Source organism: Psammomys obesus, unplaced genomic scaffold (assembly GCF_907164565.1).
Source record: "Psammomys obesus unplaced genomic scaffold, mPsaObe1.curated_primary_1811, whole genome shotgun sequence".
In the NCBI taxonomy this organism is placed as follows: domain Eukaryota; kingdom Metazoa; phylum Chordata; class Mammalia; order Rodentia; family Muridae; genus Psammomys; species Psammomys obesus.
Window position 1 is genome coordinate 4,273,260 of NW_026596069.1, and position 18,352 is coordinate 4,291,611.

The 18,352-nt window shown below is 44.7% G+C and overlaps 1 protein-coding gene across 1 annotated transcript in view; it reads left to right on the top strand.

Annotated features, from left to right (window-relative positions):
• The first annotated feature begins 17,253 nt into the window (after positions 1–17,253).
• Positions 17,254–18,352, top strand: part of Myo7b (myosin VIIB) — a 73,187-nt gene continuing 72,088 nt past the window's right edge. Inside the window, exon 1 of the mRNA XM_055625703.1 lies at positions 17,254–17,384. The gene's annotated coding sequence lies outside the window, so the exon portion shown is untranslated. The remainder of the gene's footprint in view (positions 17,385–18,352) is intronic.

Consider the following 18,352-nt stretch of genomic DNA (forward strand, 5'->3'; position numbering starts at 1 on the left):
ATGGCGCCTGCCCACGGCCCTCAGAGTAGCGCAATGCGCAGGCGCCGTCACCCTGGTGTCGGCCAATCAGAAGATGCTATGGTAACGTGACGCCGCGGCCCCGTCGGGAAAGAGACTGCTGGGAGAATTGAGTGGGAGCGGGAAGTTCGGCTTCGGGCCGGGTTTGGTCTGGCTCCAGTAGAAGTGATGTTAGTCGCTTGGCTCTGTGTTCGAGCTTGCTGGGAGAACCATTTGCAGTTCTTGCGAAAAATGAAAACCCGCTGAAGTTACGTCTTAACCTTCGGCCAAATAACTGTAGTTCCAGTTCCCGCCCTTTATAGTTTAGAAAGAAAGTAGCGCGTTGTTCTCTGGGAGTTGTAGTTCAGAGGAGCACTGATGCGTTACTACTTGGAGCGCTCAAAAGCACCTTGCCAATGCCAGGTCTCAGGATGGATTCCCTTTGCCAAGAAAGTTAAAAATAAGGTAAAATAAAGTAATAAAAAACAAGATGACTGCTCCTTATAAAACCTTTCGTTTTCTTTCTTTACAAAATAAGCAAACTGAAACTGAAAAACCATTTAGTCAACAAGTACAGATCTTTGTCTTACGAGTCCCTAAAAGCCAGGTGGTGGTAGTGGCACATTCCTTTATCTCAGCGCTCAAGAGGCAGAGGCAGGCGGATAGCTGAGGCCAGCCTGTACTACAGAGTGAGTTTCATCACAGGCAAGGCTACACACAAACACACACACACACACACACACACTCACACACTCATACACTCATTTCAGAGACAGAAGGTTAAAATGGAAGCATATTTTAACACAAGGGATTGAGCAAGGAAATAAATGAGGGTGACCGGTCCTTTCCAGGTCACCTGGTTTTCAGGATCCTTGGCTCAGCTTTTTGCAGTCTCGGCCTCTTGGACTTTGGCCTGAAATTTAGAGTGACAGGGGAACAAAAGAGTGGGCAAGCTTTAAGTCAAGACAGGCAACACATTTACAACCTGTGAGACTTACCTTAGATAACTTCCCTCTTTACATCCTTTACTGGTTAAAAAACACCTCAAAAAGCAGGATAGGAATTGGTTTCAGGGGCCTGGGAATATGGACTCAGTTTTGACCCTGCCAGCAAAATGGAACTTGTTCTTGAGATGGCTGGACCCAGGAAACTGTCTCTTAATAGTTGAGAAAGTAAGGAGTGATAGTTGAAGAGGTAATGAGTAATAATTGAGGAAGTAATGGCTTGTACTTTTTGCTGCAACAGATTAGAGGGGAATTTCAAAATACAAGGATTGAACATTAGAAATTCAATCTTATCATGATTGATAAGAGGCCTATAAAAAAGGTTATTCATATTCCCCAAGTGCCTCAGAAGCCTGACCACTGTGATTGGGAGTATCTGGCTCTTGATTCTGGTTTTGTTTTGTTTTGTTTTTTTTTTAGCTGTCTGATAAATTTTTGGAGAAGCAACCTTCCTCCCCAAACACACGACAAATTCCTCACTTTCTGCAGTAATGAGATTTAATCCGAGTCTATTTTGTCATACATGCCTGCCAGGGAGTCCGACTGAGTCTGGAGTTTTTCAGTTCGTCTGGACGAGTGTCAGATCAGCTTCGATTTGTTGAGCAAGTTGGCTGTGTTATACTTGTTGGAGTCCAATGCCATTTTTAATGGCCCCAGTTTTTCTAACAGGATCAGAAGTAATATATCATTCCTTTTTGTTCAGACAAGGGTGGGCTGGTGGTTTATTTTATCCCCAGGGATGATTATAAGGCCAGAAACTAAAAATACAATTTGACACATGGGGAATTGATCAGGGAATTGATCACATGCATTGGGGCATGTGAAAGAGGTGCCATTAGGGACCTATTGGAAATTAGCCTGGTGCAGTTGAGATAGGGGATACATAACTGGCTGTACCCACAATTTGTGCAGGTCAGGCATAGAGGCAGGGCTTGGGTGCAGAATCTTTGTGAAGGGGATTCTTGATAAACATAGATTTAAAAATCTTTAATAAACTACTTTCAAACGAAATATAGACGTATGTTAAAAAAATCATGTATCATGGCCAAGTTGGTGTTAACCCAGAGACCTAGGGGTAGTTCAGTATACATAAGCCATTACATTCAATAAACCATATAATGGGTTTAAAGACAAAAACATGATAATCTCAATAGATGCAGAAAAAGCCTTTGACAAAATCCAACAGACCTTCATGATAAAAGTCCTAGATAATGTAGGGCTATAGGCAGTATATCTCAACAGGAGAGCTGTTTTCAGAAACTACAGCAAACATCATTCAAAAAGGAGAAAACGTTAACACAATCCCACTAAAATCAAGAACGAGACAGGGTTGTCTACTATCCCCACTTCTTTTTAAGGGCTCCTGCACACAAGTAACCTGAAAACACACATGACATGCTCACACCTTTCTCTTCCAGTGCTCTGTCACGGGAGCTTTCTAGTCTCATTCTTACTTAGTAAAGAAATACTTTGGGGGCTCATTGTGTCAGTGTTTCTGTTTCAATAGCTGATAGCTAGCTGAAGGAAGGGCACAAGTGTCTCTTTAGAATGTCATAGTTACAAGATTCTTCCTACTTTTGTCTCCCTTCGTTGCTACTTTAACAGTCCTCACTCCCCACCCCAAAGACCCTAGAATCACTTAGGAACCAAATCAGATATCAGAGCTCCCAGAACACTGTTGACATCAGTGGCCTCTGGCAAGGATGAAACTGCTAAGGATATTTCTGGCTTTTAGTCAAAAAAAGAAATGGGTTACATTTCTCTGTGGTCTTTTTAACCTCAACTACCTAGCTATTTTCTACCCCCTGTTCTTATCATCCCTCCAGTCTCTGAAGAAGTAACCCTAACTGCCATTATGGGATTGGGGCAATGACTGATTCGGCTGAACTTGGGGTGTCAGGTGTGGCAGTTTTGGGGTACCCCATTCAGAGTGCCTGTCAAGAAGAACTCACCTGTCAGATACAGGGAGGAAAGGAAGTCTTGACTGGTGTCTGGAAAAGATTTTAAAATGTCCAAATACAGTGCATTAGGATCTCTTTGTGAGCTCACAGGAGCCTCCATATATTAGCTTAACAATTGGCCAATGGGAAGTATCCATTGAAAATGTAGAATTACGGGCTGGAGAGATGGCTCAGAGGTTAAGAGCAGTGGCTGCTCTTCCTGAGTTCAATTCCCAGCAACCACATCGTGGCTCACAACCATCTATAATGTAATCTGGTGCCCTCTTCTGGTGTACAGGTGTCCATGCAGACAGAACATTGTATACATAATAAATACATCTTTTAAAAAAATGTAGAATTACGGGCTGGAGATATGGCTCAGCGTATCTCCAGTAAAAGTGCTTGCTATTCAGGCATGACAACACAAATCCATATCCCCCATACCCGCGTAAACAGATTTGGCTGCACTCATGCCTGTAACCTCAGCATTTGGGGTATGAAGACTGACGGATCATTGGCACTTACTGGTTGCCAGCCTTGTTGTCGGTTCAGTGAGAGAACCTGTCTCAAGGGAAGGAGGCGGAGAGTGGCAGAGTCGTCCTCTTCTGGCCTCCGAATGCACACACCTGTATAAGCATTTTGACACGTGTAGAAATGATATAATCATTCTCTCTGTTGCCCACTCCAGCTCCCAAATAATGGCACGGAGACCTGTTAACATGTATTAATAAGCTTTAAAGCACTAAGCTGGACACATATTGATCAATTCCAACTTGATTATACTAGCCTGGCTAACTCCCAGCCATGTGCCCCAGGTTACTTGTCATCTTAGTCTCACTTTGGCTGCTTCTGGTCTACCTGTCTATCCTCATGGGGAACGCCTCATGGCCAACTCCTCTCTCTCTCTCTCTCTCTCCATCTTATCTTTCTTGTCCCCCACCTGAGACCTCCTTCACTGAGATCAGAAGTCCTGCCTCAACTCTTCTCTCCTGCCCAGCTATTGGCTGTTCAGCTCTTTATAAACCAACCTAGAGGTGATGGAGAACAATTTTTACACAACATTGAGACAGGAGATTCTTCATAAAAATGATAACACACATGTTGGAATACAACCAGATCTCGGACACAGAAATCAGTATCTGAATACACAGTGCACAAGACCATCCCCCAACACAAATACTAATAATATGTTCACACACATACACAAAATTATTTTTAAAGACATTGCAAAACTAATTCTGTTTATTGATGGTTCTTTGTATTAATTCAGAGTCTCAGTATGTAGTCCCTGTTGGCCAGGAATTCACTATGTAGTCTCAAATTCATAGAGATCCATCTGCCTCTGTCTCCTGAGTGCAGGGCTTAAAGGTGTGATCCATGAGGCTGGCTATTGATGTTTCTTATTTATGAAATGAGCAAGGACAGCTTTTGGAAGGGTTTTCAGTCACTCCTAATTCTTGATCTAATCAAGAGCTAACTCTGCTCAAATGGCTGAACACATAGCTTTAACTAGAGAATGTCATTAGCAGAAAACAAGGTAGCTAACAGTTACACTAAGAGCGGCTAGATGTTGTACATTTGCCTACACAGTTAGTCATCATTAAAACCCCAGAACATTCTAAAACAAAAACCAAAGAAGCAAAGATCATAATTGGGTTGATGGGAAGCAGGGAAAGGAGCCACATCATAGAGAAGCACTAAGAGCTGGAATGGAGAAGACAATAAAGGCAGTTTACAGCAGTCCAGAACTCTTGCTCCCTCAGCTGACAACCAGAGAAACTAGATCCCCTGAATGAATACAATATTTTTTTTTCATCAGCCTCACAGCGCATTGTGACCTGCTGAACATGTCAGAGAAACACAGGCTACAGAACTTAAGAATTAGCTGGACTGAGCTACCAACTGTGGGCATAGAGCCCAAAGCTCTGGGTCTCACTCTGGGAGTGCATTGCCCGCTGATCTGGAGCAAGCTTGGCCTCCTGCATGCCTCAGTTTTCCTGCATGTCAAATAAGGGGTGTGTATTCAAGTAGAAACCCAAGTCCTCTTAGCTAAATTATTCTAAGCCCAGAGAACTCAGATCTTTAATTCTGACCCTGATTCTTGTAACAAGCCACTAGGTGGCCCTATCTGAGAAGAAACAAACGAAGCCCCTGCTTTCACTTTTCCTCAGGTGAAACAGGAAGCTATTAAGGCAACAAGGAGGATCTTTTGTTTGTATCAACTTACATCCCAAAGTCTCTATTGAGATGTAGCTCAACTTTTATCAGGTTCTTAAAAACAACAACAACAAACCAAGCAGTGGTGGCACACTCATTTAATCTTAGCAATGGGGAGGCAGAAGGAGATGAATCTCTGAGTTCAAGGCCAGCCTGGTCTACAGAGCAAGTTCCAGGATGGCCAGAATGTCTTGACAAACAAAACAAAACTTTGTTACTTATTTTTAATTTTTTTGTATTAAATACTTGCCTGCATGTATATCTGTTCCCCGCAGGTGTGCCTGATATCTGTGGAAGTCAGAAGAGGGTATTAGATCCTTTGGAACTGAAGTTACAGGTAGCTGTTAATTGCCAAATAGGTGCTGGGAATCGAACCCAGGTGTTCGGGCATCCAACATTCTTAACTGATGAGCCATTGCTCCAGCTCATTGGCTTCTGTAATCACATGATCTAATTCTCTTGGTAAATTTTATAGCATAGCTAAATTGACAAACTCTTAGCCAAACTATCCAAAACAAAGAGCGGACTGAAAGTAATAAATTTTGAAATGGAAGAGGATATTATAATAGATGTTACTGAAATTCAGAGGATCATTAAAAAATACCTTAAAGAGTGCGTATTCCAATACATTTGACACCTACAAAAATGGACACATTTCTAGATATATATGACCTGCCAAAAATTATATCAGGGAATATAAATAAAATAAATAGATTTATAAAGCAATGAAATTAAGGCAGTAATGAGGAGTACTCCACTTTAGATAATAAAACCCAGGCCAGGACATATCTATTGCTTAATTTTACCAATATTTAAAGATGAACAGCTGTATGTGATGGCGCAAGCCTTTAGTCCCAGCATTCGGGAGGGGAAGGCAGGTGGGTCTCTGAGTTTGAGGCCAGCCTGGTGTACAGAGCAAGTCTGAGGAAGAACTTTTCTGAGAAACCCTGTCTTGAAAAACCAAAAATAAATAAATAAATAGATAAATAAATAAATGAAAGAAAGAAAGAAAAGGAAAAAACCTAATATCAAATTTCGTCAGGTTGAAAGGAAAGCGCCATTACAAAGTTATTTTACAAATGTGTTTTTGTAAACACAAAGTTACAGTGTTACCCTTATTCCAGAACTGGATAAGGACACAATATTAGAAAGCAAATATAGAACAATTTCCTTAACAAGCACAGATACAAAAATTCTCAATGAAATTCTTGCAAAACAAATTAAAGGTCACATTGAAAAAAAATCACACACCATGCCCAAGTTGGCTTTATTCCAGGGATGCAAAGAAGGTTTAACACATGAAAAGGAAAAATCATAGTTGGAAGTACAGAAATCATTGACAAGAAAGAGAAGCCAAAACACTGAGCTATAGATTCAATAAAAGAGATTGTTTCAACAATTAAGATGAAGGGGCAACCGATATGCTTCAGCAGGTGAAGGTACTTGCCTCCAGGGCTGACTACCTGCCTTTAATTCCAGGGACCCACACAGTAGAAGAAAAGTGAATTCTGCAAGTTATTCTCTGACCTCCACATTCATGCTGTGCCCCATCTCTCAATAAATAAATAAATAAAAATATTAAGTTTAGCTCTCTGTGTTTTAACTTCTTCAACCATAAGTTAGGAATAACAGTAATATTTATTTGACAAAATTATTGTGATGATTAAAAGCATACAAATAGTGATTTCTAGGATGTAACACAGGTTTTCAACATTATTTAATTAGGAACAGTGAAGATACAAAAGAATCAAATTCATGATTCCTGTTAGGCTGTTTTCCTGTGCTATACTGAAATACCTGAGGGTGGCTACTTTTTTAAAGAAATTGTTTGTTTTTAATCCTAGGATAGCCTCAATCTTGTTATGTAGTTGAAGATGTCCTTGAACTTCTGATAATCTCCCAAGTGCTAGGATTAAAGGTTTGCACCATCAAACAGTTTATGCAGTGCTGGGTATTGAACCCAGGGCTTCATGCATGCCAGGCAAGCACTCTGCCAACTGTACATAGGAGGTCAGCTACAGGTTCTATAGTTACATTGTTGTGTATATCAAAACCAGGAGTTTCAATGGCTTGCTATGTTAAAAGCTTAGCTCTTGCTCTTGTCAATAGCACTGGCTTCAATAACAGGGTGGAAGCGGCACCTGGCTTTCTATAATCAGACAGGGATCCCATCTCTTTGCAGTGGCTCTACTCTTCTTACAGAGAATTTGCCTCTACATCTGAATGCCAGCAGATGGCAGAAGGGAGGGTGCAGGTTGGCATGGGATTTAATGAAGTTGCCCAGGCTTCTATCTGGTTTGTCCCCTCTGAAAGTGATGTTGTGTCCACCTACTGACTGTTATCCTGTTATATGGAGCTGCCCCCGTATCCTGAATGTAAGTCTCACCTTTACCCCTCATGGATGGCCTATAGCTATTGGCAAGTGATGGCTCCTGACAGGCTTCCACTGTTCCTGACTGAAGATGCCAGCAAATAAATGTAAAAATTTTGGTGTGTGTGTGTTTTAAAGACGTGTGGTAGCACACGTCTTTAATCCCAGCACTTGGGAGGTAGAAGCAGGTGGATCTCTGTGAGTTTGATGCCAGCCTGGTCTACAGAGTGAGTTTCAGGACAGCCAGGGCTGTACAGAGAAACTCTGTCTTAAAAAACCAAAACCAACCTCCTTCCCCCAAAAAAGGCATGTCAAGGGCTAGACAGATGCCTGTGGTCCTCTGTGCAAGCATGAGCACCAGCGTTTGGCTCACAGCCCCACATGAAAAGCTGGATGTGATGGCACACACCTGTAACTCCAGTCCTGGGAGCTGGGGAAAGACAAGGGTTGCTGGAGCTTGCTGGCTGTCAGCCTAGGTTCAGTGAGAGACCCAGCCCCAAGAGAATCAGGTGGACAGGGATAGGATAGGACACCTGATGTTCTCCTCTGTCCTCCACACATGCCTCCCCGTGTGAGTGTGCAAATACCACATACACCCCCCCACACAGTGACTCTCAGGAATTGTGATTCATCTCTCCCCATGCTTCTTTCCCTGTAGCTTTTCACTGTGTTATGAAGCTCCTGTCAGATAGCATCGCTGTGCCCTTCAAGTTGCCAGACTCTAGGACTGGCTGGCAGTCAAGACCAGGTTCTTTCCGTTTTAGAAATCAGAGGAGACAGCAGTGTGTTGCCTCTATGTGCCCTGTGCCTGCTGCCAAGCATGCATGAGGCCGGGAAGGGAATTACAGCTGTGGACCAGGAGGAGACGGAAACTGATCTCAGTATACAGCAAGTGCTCCAGGGAGGGGTAGGAAATCCATTCCAGGGCTGGGTGGCAACTCAGTGACAGTGCCTACCTTGTGTGTACAAAGTCTTTCGTTCCATCCCCAGCAGCACAGATGACTACACTGATGAATAAATTAATTAATTACACGTAATCAAATAGCTTAGCCACAAGCCACAAGCGCAGCAGCAACCATTTGCCTCCTGAGTTGAGTTTTCACACAACCAAGCTTTGTCCCTCCCTTCAGTTTCTTCAGATCAATAAGGTCAGGGGTCAGGGAGATGGCTTGGTTTCTGGGTAAGTATGAGAGCCTGACTTCAGATCCTCAGCAACCATGAAAGAGATGGAGACCGGTGGGTTCTGGGGGTTCTGTGTAGAGAAGAAAGTGACCTTTCCACTCTGAGCGCCTCTCCTGTTACCTTGGATGACCCTCTGAGTGAGCACCTCAGAGGCTCTGTGATAATAAGCCATCATTAGCAAAGGGCCCTGTCACTCTGGGCCAAGAATGAGAGGGCTATCTGAGCCCTCAGGACTTTGCTCCCCATATCCATCCATTCTAGAAGAGCTATGTCAGAGCTGCTGCTCCGGAATGATACGTTCTGTGCACGAGGATGTCAAAGTCCTCTAGGAAGTGTGGGTGGCCCCACCATTTCCTGCACCTTCCCTTCTTGCCTTCCAGCCTGCCTAGGCAGCCAAGGGTAGGGTCCACGTTCCAGGAGGACATTTACCTGACCCCATTGACCACTTCCTTATCCTAGCCTTTATTGCACCCATACATGGCTCCCAAGAAGGTGTGTCTCTCACTCCAGAGACACTGGCAATCATGTCTGGAGACATTGTGATTTGTCACCACTGGGTCAGACACATTACTGGGTTGTATTAGTTACTTTTCCTATTGCTGAGACAAAACAACCAGGCAAAATACTTGACATCATATTTTAGTGACTTTCAGAGAAGATTGTGATAGTTAATACTGATTGCCAGGTTGACTGGATAAGCAGGCTCTGGGCCTGTCTATGAGAGATTTTTCCTTGGTGTTTTTTGTTTTTGTTTTGTTTTGTTTTTTTTTTTTTTTTGCTGTTGTTGTTGTTATTTTTGTTTGTTTGTTTCAAGACAGGGTTTCTCTGTGTAGCCCTGCTCTCCTGGAATTCACTCTATAGGCCAGGCTGGCCTTGAACTCAGGGATGGAGGATGCAGCCCCTCATAGTGGGAAGTCAATGGCAGTCACAGTCACGAGCCAGCTAGCCATACTGCATCCTCAGTTAGGAAACTGTGCTCAGCTTTTTCCCTTTGGGAATGAATGGTTCCACCTACATTGAGGGTGTGTCTACCCACCTCAGCTAACCTAGCCCAGAAGCTTCCTCACAGACGTGGCCAGAGGTTTGTCTCCTAAGTAACTCTAGATGCAGCTGACTTGGCAATCGCTGTTAACCATCAAAACTTATTCTGAAAGTCTCTAAAATAGGATGTCTCACACTGGACCTGTTAGTACAGGCCTGAAACCCCAGTTTGTGCGAGACTAAGACAAGACAATTGTTAAGTCCAAGGCCAGCCAGGGCTATAGAGTAAGTTCAAGGCAAATTCTGGGCAACTTAGTGAAATCCTATTTTAAAACCAAAAGTTTAAGTTTGGCCAGATTCACTTTCTAAAGCTGCAAGAAAGAGGAGGAGCAGAAGGAGAATGGATGGAAGGGAATATCTTATCCATTATGGTGGGCAGGAGAGGATGGAGTCAGTAATGGGGTTGGCACATTGTAGCCCAGGGAAATAAGCACTGGATATGGCATCAGACTGTGGGTTGTAATTTATCCCTGTACCTTTGTCCATACGAGGCAAGCAAGGTTTTTAGCTCCCTTGACTGTAGCTTTCTTACTTATGACGTGGGTGATAAACAATTTTCACGAGTTTTGAAAAGGATTGCAAAAATGCTAGCATGAAGAACACATGTTACCCCAGCTCTGCAAAACATTATGAAGATCAGCTATGTTATTGTACAGAGTTAATGGAGAGTGTGGATATTATAAGTCAGATGGGAAGATGGAAGGTGGCTATGTGCTATGATGGAAGGGCCAAGACAGACTGCTCACTGTGTTGTTTTAGCTGCTGTGATGCTGCCAGAATGGGTCATGATGGGATAGTTTGCCTCATGGCTGTTTTCTGACTCATCTCAGGGCTGTCTCTTTTGAAGGATAGCAGAATATGCAGCTGGGGAGATGGTTCAGCCAGCAAAGTGTTTGTTGTGCAAACATGAAGACCTGAGTTTGGGTCCCCAGCACCCACTGCACAAGCTCGGCTGCAACATGCACCTGTGCTACCAGGACAGGGAAGGGAAGAGATAACAGGGTGTCCGGGGCACTCAGCCAGAGAGCCTGTCTCAAAATATAAGGCAGGGGTGGGGCTGAGGTGACAGCTATGTGCGTGAGGTGTTCGTCACGCAACTGTAAGGACCTGAGTTAGAATATCCAGAGCTCATATAGCAGCTGCTCACAGTAGCACTCATTTGCAATCCTGTAAGCACCGTTACAGCAAGACAGGAGGATCCTGGAAGCACGGGAGCCAACCAGCCTGTCATAAACAATGGAAACATAGGATGTGTCTCAAACAGGGTGGAAAGTGAGAACAGATCCCCGAAGCTGTTCTCTGACTACCACACATGTGCTGCGACATGCACACACCCATACTTACACACACAAACACACCCCACATGCACAACACAACATACAATCAAACAGTTTTAAAAGTAACGAAAAATAAGGCGAAGAATTGATTGCGGAAGACAGCCCAGCTTGACCTCTGTCTTCCATACAAACGCATACCTGCACGTACACACATGTACAAATAAACACAAAACACAAACACAATAAAAAATAAAGGTTAGCAGAACATTTACCTCATGGGCAGAGTTTTTGAAATAGCACTAGGTTGGGAGAGAGCCAACTTGGTTACTGGTCTGATCCAAAAGGACCTGTCTTACATACCCCCTTTCCCTATTTTTGATTTATAAGGCTTGGGTCCTTCAGTTGTAGCTCCGTGGGAACTGTGTCTCAGAATGCCCCCTCCCACTCGCCCTCTGACTCATATAGCAGAGAGGCCCAGGGAGGCAGTCACATGCTTCCCCTGGGATGGGGCAGAACACTTGCACGCTGTTTGAGAAAGGCTGGCAATAATACGTCAATGCCCTTGCCTAAATGAGTTCCTTTTGGGCCTTCCCGGAGCAAGGCCCTGGGCAAAGATCTGTTCTTTGCTGTGTTGTGTAGAATAGCAAATGATCAGATGCCTCCTGATGTCTATCTAGGGAGGATTGTGACTCTATGAAATGAAAAGGAAACAAGTTTGCACATCTGTAAAGCGAATTGCATGTTCATGCATGTCTGCGTTCGTGCATATGAGAAAGTGGAGAGTGGAGAGAGAGAGAGAGAGAGAGAGAGAGAGAGAGAGAGAGAGTGTGTGTGTTTGCATGTGTATAGAAGACAGATGGCAACCTTGGGTGTCATCCCTCAGGCAATGTCCACCTTGTTTTTGAGACTTTGTCTCTCACTGGCCTGAAACTTGCCAAGTAGGCTAGACTGGCTAGCTAGCCCCAGGGATCTGCCTGTCTCAAACTCCTCAGGGCTGAGATTACAAACAGGAATCACCACACCCAGCAATTCTTTTCCTCATCAAACATTCGCTTATTCATGAGTTCATTTGTATACATAGCAACCCATATACACACCTCTTTTATGCTAGTTTGTAATCTGCAACAATCATTTTTATCCAGTTTCTGGTTTGACCTTGGTCTCCCCCTCAAGCTGTTTTTCACATTATTGGCAAAGGCCTTTATCATCGTCTGAATCCTTTCTTGTTTCTTAGCAGCAAGCCCCAGCTCCCTCACGTCTCCTGAAGTCCCTTCGTGGAAACATATGGAGAATATCTTCCAATGGTACTTACTAAAGACACTGCAGACATGTGTCATGGCATGACCATGGGATCTTCTTGTAATTATGGCAGAGAGGATTTTTTTGAGATGGGCATTTACTTTGGATCATCCAGGTGTGCTCTGTACTCAGGGTAACCACGAGAATCTTAGGTTAAAGAAGGAGGCTGAAGAGATAGAGGCTAAGAAAGAACAATGAGAATGGAAGCCAGGGTCATAGTGATCCCACTGCACTTGTGACTTCTGGAAGCTGGACCAGGAAAGAACAAGGCTTCCTCAGAACCTCAGAATGGCTCCTGTCTTTTGGCTTGCCAATACTTTGACTTTCAGTCAGGTGGGACCCATTTTGGATTTCTAACCTCTACACCTGTACATGATGCTCAGGAATTTTTCCATGGTTTCTTAAGGTCAGACTCTGGTCCTCATGCTTGCCTTACAAGGCAAGCATTTAATTGGCTGAATTGTCTCTCCAATCCCTATAAGGTGAATTTCTACCAAATATTGCATAATGGTTACCAGATGGCGTTTCAGAAACTTGGAAGCCTCTTCTGTACATCACAAACCAGTCAAAAAGACTGTCCTTCATTTGGACCTTTGCAAATATCTGATAGGCAGTTTTCTTGACATCAGAGGGCACAAAACCTCACTTTCCAAGCACACTAACCTTGCCATCTGGAAGAGCCATGATGCTCATTAGATGGGCACACACCAGATACTTTATTTTCCCTTCCTGCCATCCACCTTTCTCAACTCAGCCCATCCTGCTTCTATAGCAGTGTATTCAGAACCCTACGAATGAGAAGTGCACCAAGTGTGGCTGAAGCGTGCCTGAAGTTTAAGCACTCAAGCGTAGCAGCCTGGAGGCTTGAGGTCAGGATTAAAGGCTTGCCTCAGTTTCTTAGTGCATTCAAAGCCAGTTGAACCACATATGACGCTGTCTCAAATGTAGTGGTGTGTCCCTGTAATCAGTCTCAATACTTAGGAGGTAAGAGCTGGGCATGAGGGACTCAAGGTCATCCTTGGTCACACAGAAGGTTCAATACTAGGCTGGGCTACAAGAGACCCTATCTGATCATGCTGGAGTGAGATTAGCCTGAATCCCTGGCACCTGGTGAGGAATGGCCAGAGGTGGATCTGCAGAGGAGAACTGTCTTCCAGGAATATATTTTGGGAAATAAAATCTTAACGTGTGTATTGTCTGGGTCTTCTTTCCTCTCACCTATCAATTTTAATACTGCTGCTGGAAAAGCAGAGAGAATCAGATTTCTTTCTGGCCCAAACTGTGAATAAACCCCACTCCTTCTACTAATTCCCGGTTTCTAGCTAGGGTTTTGGTAAAGTGAAGAACATCAGACCTCAGGTTTCGGCTATACTTCCTTACACTGAGGTGCCCTTAACCTGTACCCTGATGAGGGAGATCGAAGCTTTTCTCCCTTATCTTTACTTGTCCAATTTGTGGATAAACATTTTGCAAAACCAATCATCTTGGTGCTCGGTAGGGACAGGACTTGTAATGGGCATAACAAAAACGAGCGTCAGAAACTAGACAGGAGTTTAGGGGGCTGAGGGCTAGTCAGAGCTGGGGCGTATTCTGAATGAAGAGCTGGCGAAGGGAACAGGTGACAGCTCTCCCCAAGTACCCCATGTCACTTCCCAATTTCCTATTCTGACTGAAGCCTATCTGAAATGCTTCTGAAATAGGAACACTTGTTTCTGTTTTGTTTTTATGGGTTTTGTCATTATTTATATTTTGTTTTGTTTTATTGTGGCAGGGACTCACATTGCTCAGACTGGTCTCAGACATGATTTGTAGCCAAGGATGACTTGCAACTTCCCCTCTTCCTGCCTCTACATATTGGCTCAGACTACAGAAAGAGGCCAGCGTGCCTCATTTACACAGGGCTTCATGCTTGCCAGGCAAGCACTTTAGCAACTGGGCTATATCCCCAATCCTTCAACAGGAACATTGAGAAAAGGCAGGCTAGGGGCTTCCTGGAGCCTGCCTTGAGAGCACAGGAAGTTCAGGAGCCATGAGTTTCTGGCAAGTCTCCACCCTGAAGCCCACCGCTTTATTCTTTCCTCCACTAATACTTACTTTATGTTCCCAATGAAGGTTGATGCTTCTGCTTGCCACCCTTGCCTTGGCCTCAACTGTATCTCAGCTGACAGCTCAGCTCATATTTAAGTGTGTGCCTGCAGGGCCAAGTGTCTCCGAAATGGAGAGAGAGAACTGATCGGCTCTAGTTCAGCCAACTACAATGACTATTGAGGCCTCTTGTTATCCAAGAAACCCATGCTTGCCTGACTTTGAAGGTATGGACAGCATTTCTAGATGCTACCAGTCCTCTAGTCTGGCTCCTCCCAGGAAACTCTCCTTGATCTACTTCCCTTCAAAGGGGCCTATGGATGTGGTTCAGTTGGTAGAGCACTTTCCTGGCATGTATAAAGCCATAGCTTCAATCCCCAGGACTTAGTAAATACTGTATAATGATATGCACCTGTAATCCCAGAATTCTGGTGTAGGCAGGAGGTAAGAAGTTCAAGGTCGGGATGAAGAGATGGCTCAGCGGTTAAGAGCACTGGCTGCTCTTCCAGAGGTCTTGAGTTCAATTCCCAGCAACCACATGCTGGCTCACAACCGTCTATAATATGATCTGATGCCCTCTTCTGGCATGCAGTTGTACATGCAATTAGAGCACTTGTGAAATAAATAAATAAACCTTAAAAAAGAAAAGAAGAAGTTCAAGGTCATTCTTGGTGATATAGCATATGGGTTCAAGGACACATGAGACTCTCTCTTAAGGGAAAAAAAAAAAAGCTGGGCAATGGTGGTACCTGCCTCTGATTCCAGCAGAGAGAGGAAGATCTCTAAGTTCAAGGCCAGCCTGCTCTATAGAGCTGGTCTACAGAGTTCCAGGACAGCCAGGGCTACATAAAGAAACCCTATATCAGAAAACAAAACAAACAAACAGCTCAAGTCAGTCCTAGCCAACTTCCTGCTCCGGGGATGGTCGTGGCAGTCTAGCTGTCCAGACAACCCTTTTTCTGTTAAAAGGGTTGCAGTGTGCCCCAGGAAACTCCTATATAGTGAAAACAAAATCTTCTTCCTTTCTACTTACATGCAACACTGAACACTGTAATGAGAGCTGTCCAAGCTATTTTCCAGTGTTCTCCAACCAGGTCTCCTATAATGCAGTTTAATTCTGTCACTATTCATCTAGATTTAGAGTTAGGTGTCGAAGGTTAAGGCTTCCCATCTCCTCCTAGGTTATTTTATTGTTGTCGTCGTGGTTGTGTTTGTCTGTGTGAGTGTGCCACTGAACATATACTTAAAGTCAATGGTCAGAGGACAATTTGCAAATGTAAGTTTTCTCCTTCCACTACAGGTTCTGGAAATCAAACTGAGGATGTCAGGCTTATGTAGCCATCTCTCAGGCCCCTTCCTCAGCTCTTCTAGGAATGGACTGTCAGAACTAGGTAAATCCTTAGAGATGCTAACCACTTTGTTATAAAGGGATGTGACAGAGGATAGAGATAAATGGGCAGGGTAGGAGATACAGAGGCAGGGTATGGCAAAGCAGGGCACAGAGCCTTTGTGCCCTCTTTGGCTGCCTCTCTCCAAGCATCTCCTGTGCTCAGTATCTGAAAGCTAATGAAGTCTGACCCACCACTGGAGCACAATCTTAAGTGTTATCAGGGAGCTATAAATTGTGAGCAATAAAACACACTCCACACACTTAGGGGATGCTAGAGTTTTACAAGTTTTGAGACGCAAACTAGAAATACAGACATTCGAAAGAGACACTTGTGTCCCCCCCCCCCTTAGCTATTTGAGTATTGAGACAAAGGTGCCCAGAAATTAGAACTTCCTTGGGAATCTCAGCTTGGGAGAAGGCTGAAGCCCAGTGCCAGTCAGAAGGGGAACTTGTGTTCCCTGAAGAGACTTTATGGTTCTGATAGCTTGTTTGTTCACTTTCAAGAAAGATGAGCTGAGACACTGGTGGGCTGGTCTTGGGAAGTACCATGTCTTTGACCAGGAGTGCCCAGCTACGACTACGTCTTGCTCTCTGTTTAAACCTAGACCTCATATCAGGATCCAGAGGTGGACTTGGGAGGGTTACTGGACCCTTTTGTCAGTCTACACAGTATGGCAATAATGAAGGTGGTGGTGTGAATGAGACTGGCCTCCATAGGCTCATAGATTTGAATACCTGGTCACCAGGGAGTGGCGCTATTTTAGGAGGTGTGGCCTTGTTGGAAGAAGTGTGTCACTGGGAGTGGGCTTTGAGGTTTCAAAAAGCCTATCCTGAGCCCAGGGTCTCCCTCTTCCTGGTGCCTGCGGATCCAGATGTAGAACTTTCAGCTGTTTCCTCAGCACCTTGTCTGCCTGCACGCTGCCATGCTCCCCGCCATGATGACAATGAGCTAGCCCCCGTTAAATGCTTTCCCTTATAAGCATTGTCATGGTCATGGTGTCTCTTCACAGCAATAAAACACTGGCTAAGGTAATGAATAAACCTCCTTTTTCTGTTTTTGATTATTACTTTTTAAAAATTGGCCTATTGATGACGGGTGCTTATCCTAGCTGCTTGGGCTTCTGGGGCCCACTATGGTTCTGATATCTATACTATATCTTAGCCCCTAGCCAGTACACGGGTGCTTAAGAGCAGAGTTCCTCCCTGGCTTCCTTGGAGCCTCTGCCACCCTCCGGAGACCCTGAACTGTCTGGACGGTCAGTTGATTGTCACCCAGGGGTTGGGCACAGAGGCCTCTGGTAAGTGATCAACCACCGCCCCGCTGAAGAGCAGACAGTTTCCAGGCTGCTCGCTGGGGCTGCAGGAGGCCTGTGGGAGTGGATGTTCCTGAGACAGAGGACAAAGTCCTGTAATAAATTACGTATGCCCACAGTGCTCAGCCACTTCCTCTTGGGGCCCTTCTACCTCTTCTGTCTTTTCTTTCCCACACCTCCAGCTGCTCTGAAATTGTCTCCCTACCTGGATCTTTCAGGGTGCCCCGGGGTGGAGTCAATAGGACCACTATACTCTGATCCTGACAAGGTAAGGGAACCCTGGGTTATATGGAAGGAGGGGTTCCAGACAGGAAGTGGGCCTGGAGGTTCAGATCTGGGAACAGGGTTGGGCAGGCCTGTGGAGTAGAGAGCTGAAGATGCCCCTTCATACCTGGGTGACCCCAAACTTCAGTCCAGCAATTGATAGGGCGGTCAGCTTGGGCAGTAGACTTACTCTGAGAGACTGAGAACGGTGAAAGTGGGCTGTCAAGTCCTGTGCTACAGGAGGGCTGCACCACTCGGGGAAGTAGCTGCCTCCGCCTACCCTTTAATCCTCTCACTGCGGGAAGGCATCCCATGAAATCCAAGGGACTGAGGACAACCCAGATACCATGCTGAGGCCATGTTGTGCACTATGAGGAGGCTCACTGTATTCTCAAAACACTATGGTGATATTGTCTCCATTTTTATAGGCAGGAGACTGAGGTCTGGGGCCAGGCACCTCAGCAAAAATCACAGCTGATCTTGACTTGCACCTGGGATCATCCACTTGATCTATGGAATTCAGGTTTAGTCAACTCTGAGAGGCCTGGGCATTGGTTTGAGGCAAAACAGGCACTCACTAGTGTCAGAGCCTTCTCAAGATTTGAATGTTGGGTAAAAAGAGATGGGAAATGATACTTGACTGTGGGCACCTCAGCCTTGGGCTTGGTGTGTGCTATCCCCATTTATGGAGGAGAAAACTGGAGACAGAAGTCAGCAAAGGCCGGCTGGGGTTTGGTAGCTGGCAGTGTGTGGGCCCTCTAAGTCTCCTAAGCTGGGTACGTATAGTTCCTATTACTAGGCCTCCACTCGTGGTCCATTTTATGTCTGTGGATGTCAACTTTGTTCTAATTCATAAGACTGCTGAACTCTGTTCAGGATTGTAGAAAGAAAGAAAGAAAGAAAGAAAGAAAGAAAGAAAGAAAGAAAGGAAGGAAGGAAGGAAGGAAGGAAGGAAGGAAGGAAGGAAGGAAG